This window comes from Callithrix jacchus, chromosome 8, assembly GCF_049354715.1.
Source record: "Callithrix jacchus isolate 240 chromosome 8, calJac240_pri, whole genome shotgun sequence".
NCBI lineage: Eukaryota > Metazoa > Chordata > Mammalia > Primates > Cebidae > Callithrix > Callithrix jacchus.
Window position 1 is genome coordinate 122178114 of NC_133509.1, and position 10054 is coordinate 122188167.

Sequence of the window (10054 nt, forward strand, 5' to 3'; positions counted from 1 at the left end):
AAAAAGAAGAAAGAAGACTGGAAAAATAAGAGTTAGATAGACAATGGAAAGGAGCAAGAAAATAATTCTGAGAAATCTAGAAAAATAATATCTTGGTCAGTAATAGAAATATTCATCTTTACCTTTGGGGGATATTAGGCTATTGCCAATGTTTGGGTTCAAAAAATAAAGCAGAGAGAAAAGAAGCTCCAATATCACACTCTTGTTTGTACTTCTAACAGCCTTAACCCAACACAAAACTATATTCTGAGTCTGGTCTTACAGATGTAAAGTTCATTTTATTGGGTGCATGCTACAGAGTTTTCATTTTACCTAGAGTGTGGCCTTAAGAGTTTCATTTTAGGCCAGGAGTGGTGGCTCATGCCTGTTATCCCAGCACTTTGAGAGGCTGAGATGGGCGGATCACAAGGTCAAAAGTTCGAGACCAGCCTGACCAACATGGTGAAACCCTGTCTCTACTAAAAAGTAGCTGGGTGTGGTGATGTGTGCCTATAATCTCAGCTACTCAGGAGGGTGAGGCAGGAGAATCACTTGAGCCCAGGAGGTAGAGGTTGCAGTGAGCTGAGATTGCACCACTGCACTCCAGTCTGGATGACAGAGCGAGACGTCTCAAACACAAACAAACAAGAAAAAGTTTCATTTTGTCTCTCAAACAACTCGAACCCAGGGTAGCAGGTTTAGAATGGCTTAGTTTGAATAGGATTCATTTCAATAAGTTCAGCAGAGAGCCATCCATAGTTGTCTGGTACCTACTTTTGCGTGATTGGAAATGGTAGATAGAGGCCCTGAGTGTAAATGCCCACTAAAGAAGGTGGGCCATGTACTAATGGCAATCTTCCTCAGGAGCTAGAAATTCCAATGATACAGAAATCTGAAGGAACAAAAACACTTGCTTTTTGGCACTTGGAGAAAATGGCTCAGTTGATGAAGATTTCGACTATCACAAGAATGGATACTGAGACCAAAACACCGCATTCAGGAAAATGGCAAACTGCTTGATATGCAAACACGAGCACTTCTCAGATCCGGAAGTGGGAAGTGACGTCTCCTGCCTCGAAGTCACTCCTAGGAAGGAAAACAGTTGGAGGAAAAGATAAGCCGACATACGGCAGGTGTGACCAGCAGAGAGATGAATGCTGCCAACCCGAACCTCCAAAGTAGACTGTCCTTGCTTTTTCTCATCTCCTGAAATATTTCTACATGTGAATCACCCACAACTATGTCAGATCACAAGACAGTTGCAGTTATGTTTATTTAAGTACAATCATAATGAACAGTTTTTATATGTGAGCACAAAATACATTTTATTCTCAAACAAATGTTTTGTTAAAAGATGAAGGCCTGAGAGCACTCAAACTAGGAATTAGGGATTAAGTTTCTAACTAGGGAATGAGGGTAGTTTTATTACAAGCAAACTGCAATGTTGGAAGTACACAATTTAGAAGAAAATGTAAAAACTATAACTAATAGAAGTTAGGCAAAGAGAAGAAAGTTCCAATTGCCATCAAAGCATTCACATTTTATGCACTGAGTGAATGAAATGCGAACGGTTTATATTTATATATAAATATTATACATTTTGATTAACATAGTTGATTACATAAATAATACTTGAAATGTGTGTGTGTATATGTATATGTGTATGTTTATTTATTTATTTTGCATTTATTGCTTTTACAGGTACCACAGTGGGACTGGAAATTCAATGTGAAGAAAAGAAGTTACATCTCTGCTGTCTTAAAAAGTAAGTTTTTTATTATTTAAGCGTGGTGAAGCTAACAGATTAAGAGGCAACTGCCATTGAAAAGATAGCTTGTTATACTCACATATCCCATGAGGAGGGGACAGGCCTCTCCATCGGGCCACATGGAAGCACTGGGGTGTGTCAGAAGGCAGAGGGAGCTGGTGAAAATGTAGGCAAGAGTCTTTAATGTGGTTTCTATGAGGAGCAGCACAGGGCAGAACATTTAGGTTTCGGTAAGTTCAGCAGGCTTGGGGGAGCAGAGCTGTCCCTGGCTGTTTGGTACCTGGCTTTGAGTGATTAGAAATGGTCTTGAGCCTGCTAGAGGAGGTGATCTAAGGTGCCGCCTCTGTACTGGTTGGCTTGCATATGAAGGGAACTAGGAGTGGTTTGTTATTTGTGGGAATTACGTAACCCTAAAGAGGTCATCCCTCCAGTGATAACACTGTCCCAGATGTGAAAGCATCAAAATACCTGAAACAAGAAGCCATGGTTCCTACAGTACAAGGATTTTGCTGCATGGCAGAAAGTCAGATAATAAACCTTTGATTACCATTAGCTGAAATCGCGGAAGTAGTGAGAAATTCTATATGGCATTTATAGAGGAAAGGCCTATTCTAGACCAGCAATAATAGAATCCTTCCTTGAAATAACGTGTAAACTGAGTCTTGAGGAGTATAGAAGGCAAAGCGGGGATGGAGCATGGCCAGAAGGAGGGGGCAGAGTTCACAGCATGTGCTATGACCTGGACTTATGAGTGTGTTTGGGAAGATGCGTGTCATAAAGGAGTCTAATATGACTGGAGTGGACAACAAGAGGTGAATTAACAAGAGAAAGATCATTAGTCAGGCAACAAATATTGACTGAACATCTAGGAATCACGCTTTTGCTGTAAACTAGAGTTTGATGATGTGAGAAGGGTGCAATTGTGGACAGCCTTGGAATTCACGTAAAGCAGCTCAGATTTTGTCTTAAGTTCAAAGGGAATGCATTAAATGGTTTTCAGGGGCAGAAGGAAAGGCTGTGTTGCAAAATGGGGATTTGATATTATCATGTAACTCCAGAGCTGGCTCTGAGATTCATTGAAGAAGAAAAAAAGAATTGACAGCAAGTGGAGGGGTAAAGGTTTTCTTTGAAAAGTATTGGTTTTCTTGATTTTGCATACATGTTCTTTAACAATGGAGTCTGTAATATGTTTAAAAGTTTGTCAAGAGAGTTGAGGCTGGGCTCTAGGACATCCTTGCAGCTGCTATCATCTCAATAGCAAAGGAAATGTTTTATCTGCTCTTTCATTATGTGAATGTATTCTCAGTGCAAGTGGAAAATGATAAATTGAAAAGCATCTTTCAAGGTTGTGAAGCTGATTATTGCCTGCTTTGCAGCAATGTTGTTTTTCTCTGTTTATTTTTTGTACAAAGGGAGGAATTGAATCAAAACCTTAAAAACTGCTACAGGTATAAGTATGGTTGTTTGCTCTTGAAGTATCTAAATAAATTTGTTTTTTAAATAACCTTATGCCAACAACCACTTGTTGAGGGTTCTCAAGAGTTTTAACTATATTACCACATTCATCTCTGCAATTCTACAAGGTAGATAAAGGATGGGAATAACAATTTGATAACAGAAGTTGTTGGGTATTAATTTTAAACAGGAGAAACTGCAATTCCAACTCAGCTCAACCTACACAAAAGCCCAGGCTTTTCACTTCCATGTTATGGGCTCTGCCTCCAGTGTGCTGCGTCGTATAACACGTAGTCTACGGGAAAGAGAACACCTCACAGCTGGGAATCTTGTGGCATAATTCACAACACACACTGAGGGCATCTGTTAGGTCACAGCACAGCTCCTGGCCTTGTCACCTTTACAATATTCAATTTAATTGGTGCTTTCCGGTGGCAAACATCTCATTTAGGCCGTTGCAAAGATAACCCAGTTTCCTATATGAGCTTCTGTCCATTCCATCCAGATGAATAGGTGTTGTTTACTAAGATTGCTGGACAAAGCCAATGAAGTGAGGGCCAATGAAGTCTTGCCAACATGGTAAAGATTCTAAGTCTTTCCCTAGGGCTCATGCTGTTTCTGTGGTGGGATTGTGGGGAGCGTATCTTAAATGTTTATCTTCAGGCGCTTAAATGACCCTCATTCTTTAATTCCAGTGAATTTGGTAGGGTAACCAACAGACAAATCATCATAAAAGGAATTCAAATCCAGGGGAAATAAATAATCCCTGCTAGAAAATGTCCTCAGGTACGCCAGAGAGCTAAACCGCAAAGGTTCCAGTTAGTAGCCACTCATGTGTTTTAGCTTTTCAAAAGACATTTTCCCTTTTGTTTATTACATTCACTTCATAAATGTTAAGGAAATTTTTTAAAAATTGCAAGAAAAAAACAAAGAGAAAGAATGAAAGATAGATTATCTAATAAGAACCCATTTCTGAAAACTTAATTTACTTATAGAGTTTATGAAACAAAATTTTATCTGATTGTGTTACTTTAAAAGATAATTTTACCTAAAGTTCATAGTCATACAGAATCTGCAGCTACTTATATGAAAGAGTGCAGGTAAGGATTATCTCAGCGGATAAAGCATCATTCTGGATGTGTCAGTGAGGGCGTTCCTGGAGGAAACTGGCATGCGAATCAATGGCCCGAGTGGGGAAGATCTTCCCTTAAGATGGGCAGACACCATCCAATCAGCTGAGGGCCTGGGTGGAACCAAACAGCAGAGGAAAGACAAATTTTCTCTCTCTCTCATGGAGGTAGAATACCTTTCTTCACCTTAGATACTCATACTTAAGATTCTCCAGCCTCCAGACTCCAGGACTTTCACCAGTAGCCCACCAACCCCACCTCCTGAGTTCTTAGGCCTTCAGCTCCAGACTAAGAGTTATACCATCAGCTTCCATGATGCTGAGGCTTTCAAATTTGTACTAAACCAGCCATATTGCTGAATCCCTGTGTCACCAGCTTGTATACAACCTGTTGTGGGACTTCTCAACCTTCATAATTACATGAGCCAATTCCCCTAATTAATCCCATCCATCCATCCATCCATCCATCCAGGCATCCAATCATATATCCATCCATCCATCCATCCATCCATCCATCCATCCATCATACTGTTGCTGTCTCTCTAGAGAACCCTAACTATTGCCCAACTACCCTGATGCAGAGCTTCCTATTTACATTGTGTATGGCAGGTCATAGTCTGGAAAGCATCATTAAAAATGCACCAATACCCATTAGACCACATATCCCCAATGACTTCAAATCCCATCTGTCTTGCCTGTCTCTGGTTCCAGCTGCTATTGAGTGCCTTACTGCACGTGGGCTCCAACCAATTGCAGCAAAGTGCCACCTGCCCCCAGCTCACCTCCTGTCTAGGCTACATAATCCTCCACCTCCCTAGTACTTCTGTTGAGGTGAAGAGGTGAGCATCAACAAGCAAGACCCTATTGCAGCTTGTACAACCTCAACCTGGAAGTGCTAGGAACTTAATCCCTGTGTCACCAGCTTGTATACAACCTGTTGTATACAAAACTTTGACCAGTGGGAGATGAGAACAGTAGATTACTTCTTCCTTCAGGCACCTCACTGAACTGAGACAGAGTGACGTTTTGGAGAACGGTCTCCACACCCAGAAATCAGCTGCATCCTTTAGCTGCCTCTGTCACTTTCTCTGCTTCACTCTCCTTGCCCATCACTCCTGCTCTCCAGGGCTGGCCAGTCAAGCAGTAGTACATGGTGCTGCCTCAGGCTCTGCTTTACAGGAAATCCAGACATTTCCATGAATTCCTCATTCCAATTATTTATATCTATACAGTGTGTTTACAAAAGTGCTTTTAGAATAATATTTTATTGAAACTTTTAATAAGAGGTTCTGGAAAGAAAGTCAATGAGAATAACTCATTCATGCCCATGATAAACTATAAACCAATTATGCAAAACAGATAAATTCAAGCTTCTCAAAGTTCATGAGTATAATCCACGCAGCTCTCCTGGGTTTTGACCACTAAGCCTCCCCTTCTTAGGTATACTGTTGAGATATCACCAACCTTGTGTTTAAGAAGTTCTGCCCATTTTTCATCTTTGTTATCTTCTTTGTTTTGAAGATGACTTTGAAAAGGAAAAATCTTGGGAATCTTGTGGCAGAATTCACAACACACACTCAGGCATCTGTTAGGTCACAGGACAGCTCCCGGCCTTGTCACCCTTACAACATTCAACTTAATTGGTGCTTTCCAGTAGCAAGCATCTCATTTAGGCCTTTGCAAGGATAACCCAGTTTCCTATATGACCTTCTGTCCATTCCATCCAGATGAATAGGTGTTGTTTACCAAGATTGCTGGAGAAACCCAAGCATTGGGAGCCAGTGAAGTCTTCCCAACATGATAAAGATTCTCCTTTTCAAATATTTTTTTCAAAGAGGTTTCAAACTCTCTCTCATTCTACAGTCAATGTCCTAGACATATCCTTGTCTTAAAAGTACTGTGTGTTGGTTATGGCCATGGGTATAGAGAATGGCTACCTAGGTTCAAAATTTCACCTCTGCCACTAACAAACTTTGTGATCTTGCATGAGTTGCTTAATTTCCCTGAATTTTTTCTCATCTGCAAAATTATGATAAAAATAATGCCTACATCAAGACTATATAAAGATTATATGTAAATTCAATTAGGGAAATACCTAGCAAATATTCAACATATAACTATACATTTGTTGACTTAAAACTTTCACTTTTGCTACTATAATACTTTGGAGAAAAGAATCACAACTTTAAGTTGGAAACACTTGTATTCAAATTCCAGTATACAATTGAAGAGTTGCTTCACCTGAGCAAGTAATTTAACCAACTCCACAAGTGGACTTAATGTCATGCTCCCCTTGTGAACTCCCATAGATCCACATCCTTTATCTGGAATCCTTGGCAATGGGATGTGGTTAGTAATTCAAAGTTGGTCATAATTTTAAAATATAATAAGATACACATACAGTATACATTAAATAACACCCCCAGCTAGGGACTGGAACAGTGCCTAGTAATCAAACACATTTACATTTCTACTGAAAAACTTATGAAAATGTTTATGAGGTGGAATATATAGAAAAAAATCTAAAGAGACTTAGTGGAATCAGATCAGGTTTTACCACTAAACAAGCCTGCCATATGTTTGCAATAAAATTTTGTTTTCAGACTCTCTGCATTTCTGAATTGGAAAAAATGAACCATGGAACTGAATTTCCAACGACCACCAGGACACAAGCCCCTCCACTGTGACATACCCAGTGTCTAAGGAAGTGACTTTCCTTCTCAGTGTTTTCTTCCCTCCCTCCCTGCCTTCCTTTCTTCCTCCCTCTGTCCCTCCCTCCCTCCCTCTTTCCTTCCTTCCCTCCCTCCCTCTTTCCTTCCCTCCCTCATTCCTTCCTTCCTTCCATCATCCACCCATCCTGGTTCCCATGATGCTCGTGGACAGAGCCATGCCTCTGTGTTTGCATACACTACTGTCCCCCAACCACAGGAACTTCTGCTTTCCTTTCCTCATCTCCTTCATCTAGTCCTTAGATACACATTTATTCAGCACTTACAGTACACAAGATAAAATACTAACCTAAGGAGGAATATAATTTAATAAGACATGACTAAGCATCTAGAAGACAGAAACATATAAAACATATAGATATGGTGCTGGAAACAGGTAGGCGTTTTATATGCCTCACTCTTTCCATTATACACTAGACTAAGCCATTTGAAAAACAAGCTGTTCTTACTCATAAATAGGCACTAAATAATTGTCACACAACTGCAGACTTCTTCTTTTTAAATGCCATAAATACTCTGTTTTGTTATGCCAGCCAAAAGAAAAAGGATAATGAAAAAAAAAATCCTCAAGCAGTTTCCTTTTAAGATGCTCTAAGGTTCTACGTTTTAATAAGTAAAAAATATTGCCTATTAAATTACCTTCTAAAACTTAACTTTTCAATTGGCATGAGACACTAAGGCCCTTGGATACACAAATCTGAAGTTAAATTCTACTGAAACTGGGACGCTTTATGTTTTTGTCATCTCTAAAAGACTAGATGCTTTTGTGTCATTTGGACCTGCTCATAATCAAATTTCTGTACGGGGATATTTTCTTCTCATCTTTTGATATGACGTCTTTTATGAATGCTTTTAATAAAAGCTGAAGAAACACATCAAATTCACTCTAAAATAATCAGCTAACCCCATTACTTGGTATCTGTTAGGGCTGGTGCCCATACCGTGAAGATACAGTGTTCAGTCTTCAGTTCTTCACTCAGTTTTACGTGTTGCATAAACCCGTTATTTGTACTTGATTTTGTGTTTTGTATCAGTAAACATTTACCTCTGTTTGTGGTTGCAGAGGTGTCCAAATATTTGCTCCGTCATCATTACCCTCGCTTGTTATTTATTGAGCATACTGCTCTGTCCCCATGGTGTTTTCAAGTGGCAGACGTGCCTCATGGCTGGGCAGTGTGACTAAAGGCATTCACACCATGTTTCCCTCTCTCAACACTCACGTATCAGATGACAAAAACAGTCTCTGAAATCCCAGGCTGGTGAGGTTAGTGAAATAAAAACGATGTGCATCTTTCCAATATTCTTCTTCTTTCAGTTTCTCCCTGTTCAAATGTGAACCAGTTCAAACCAGTACAGTTTGGTAGATAGACTAAATAGAAACGGAAAAGGCGGTCTACAAGTAGCTCAGTTCCATTTTTATTTTAATTGAAAAATCAACCCCATAATTTCAGCCTTTCTTTCAAACCTTTTTCTTCTGAAACTTCATGCAAAGCCTGGAGTGCACAGACACTTACTGCACCTGTATCTTGTTTTCGACCTTTAGCCTCAAGGTGATGCCTGGAACAAATATTTAGTCAGGCAGTTTATAATCTTATCAAAATAAGGATTTTTAAGGGAAATATTAACACAAAGCTCACAGTCATGCGATGAATGGTGCCCGGGTAACCATCTCTTTTCTTCGCACTGATATTTACAACATCCTACCCAGCGACAGCTGCTTTATCACTGCTTTTAATGACCATAAACCAGAAAATCTTGCATAATTCAGCAGGAGTATTCTGTAGGCCCTCCGTCTGTCTGAGGATGTCTGCTTGCTGAACAGTTTTGTATCCCAGGAGTTTCTCAACTAACAGGTGCATGATTATACCCACCAGCAATTGGCTGAGTGAGTAGTGAGTAGCACCATAATTCAGTGTGTATTGCCTTTTGATAATGAACATAAAGAAATGTACTTCCTTAAGGAAGGAAGAATAGAGGACCATTTAACTTGTCCAAATGCATTTAAGCTGCCATTTTAGGGAAGAAAATTTGGATTCTGAACAGGTGTTTGTGGTTCAGTCTCAATCCTCTTTTCACACTGCTATGACTTTTGCTCACCAACATAACTACCTAGGGCAACATTATTTTTTTCCTTTGCAGACAGGTACTGTTTCTGTGTTCATACACACTGGGAGTTCATAAAATACTGATTAAAGTTGGATCTTGAGAAACTGTCTATTCAGCCAAAAGGAAAATTTTCACCCGTGAACTTACATAGCAACAAAATGTTTACCTGTGAATTTACGTAGTTACAATAAGAACATATTCACACTTTGATTTAAAACCTGGTATTGATTGACTGTCCACCTCATAGCCTTTTGAATGTATCTTCATAGCTCTGAACTTTTACTAGTGAGACTAGAAACTGGAATTGCAAAAGACTTAGCCATGTGTCTTTGGAGAATTTGGAGAGGTGGGTACAGGAGCATGACACTGAGACTTTTAAAAGTATACAGAATGTGATATTATGCAGCCATCAAAAGCAATGAGTTCTTGTCCTTTGTAGGGACATGGATGAACCTGGAAACCATCATTCTCAGCAAACTGACACAAGAACAGGAAATCAAACACCGAATGTTCTCACTCATAGGCGGGTGTTGAACAATGAGAACACATGGACACAGGGAGGGAAGTATCACACACTGGGGTCTGTTGGGGGGAAATAGGGGAGGGATAGCGTGGGGTGGGGAGTTGGGGAGAGATAGCATGGGGAGAAATGCCAGATATAGGTGAAGGGGACAAAGGCAGCAAATCACACTGCCATGTGTGTACCTATGCAACAATCTTGCATGTTCTTCACATGTACCCTGAAACCTAAAATGCAATAAAAAACAAAAATAAAAAAAATAAAAGTATACAGAATGTGGAAAAGTGTACAAAATAAAGATTGTTAGTACAGAAAATGTAAAGTGTAGACAGGAAGACCTCTCAAGAAGTCTGAGATCCTGATGCCCC

The 10054-nt window shown here is 39.8% G+C and overlaps 1 long non-coding RNA gene across 1 annotated transcript in view; it reads left to right on the forward strand.

Moving 5' to 3' along the window:
* LOC128928849 (uncharacterized) overlaps nucleotides 1-9736 on the forward strand; it is a 156116-nt gene extending 146380 nt beyond the window's left edge. The window contains exon 3 of the long non-coding RNA XR_008474530.2: nucleotides 1681-9736. This is a non-coding gene — a long non-coding RNA (uncharacterized LOC128928849). The remainder of the gene's footprint in view (nucleotides 1-1680) is intronic.
* The last annotated feature ends 318 nt before the right edge of the window (nucleotides 9737-10054 follow it).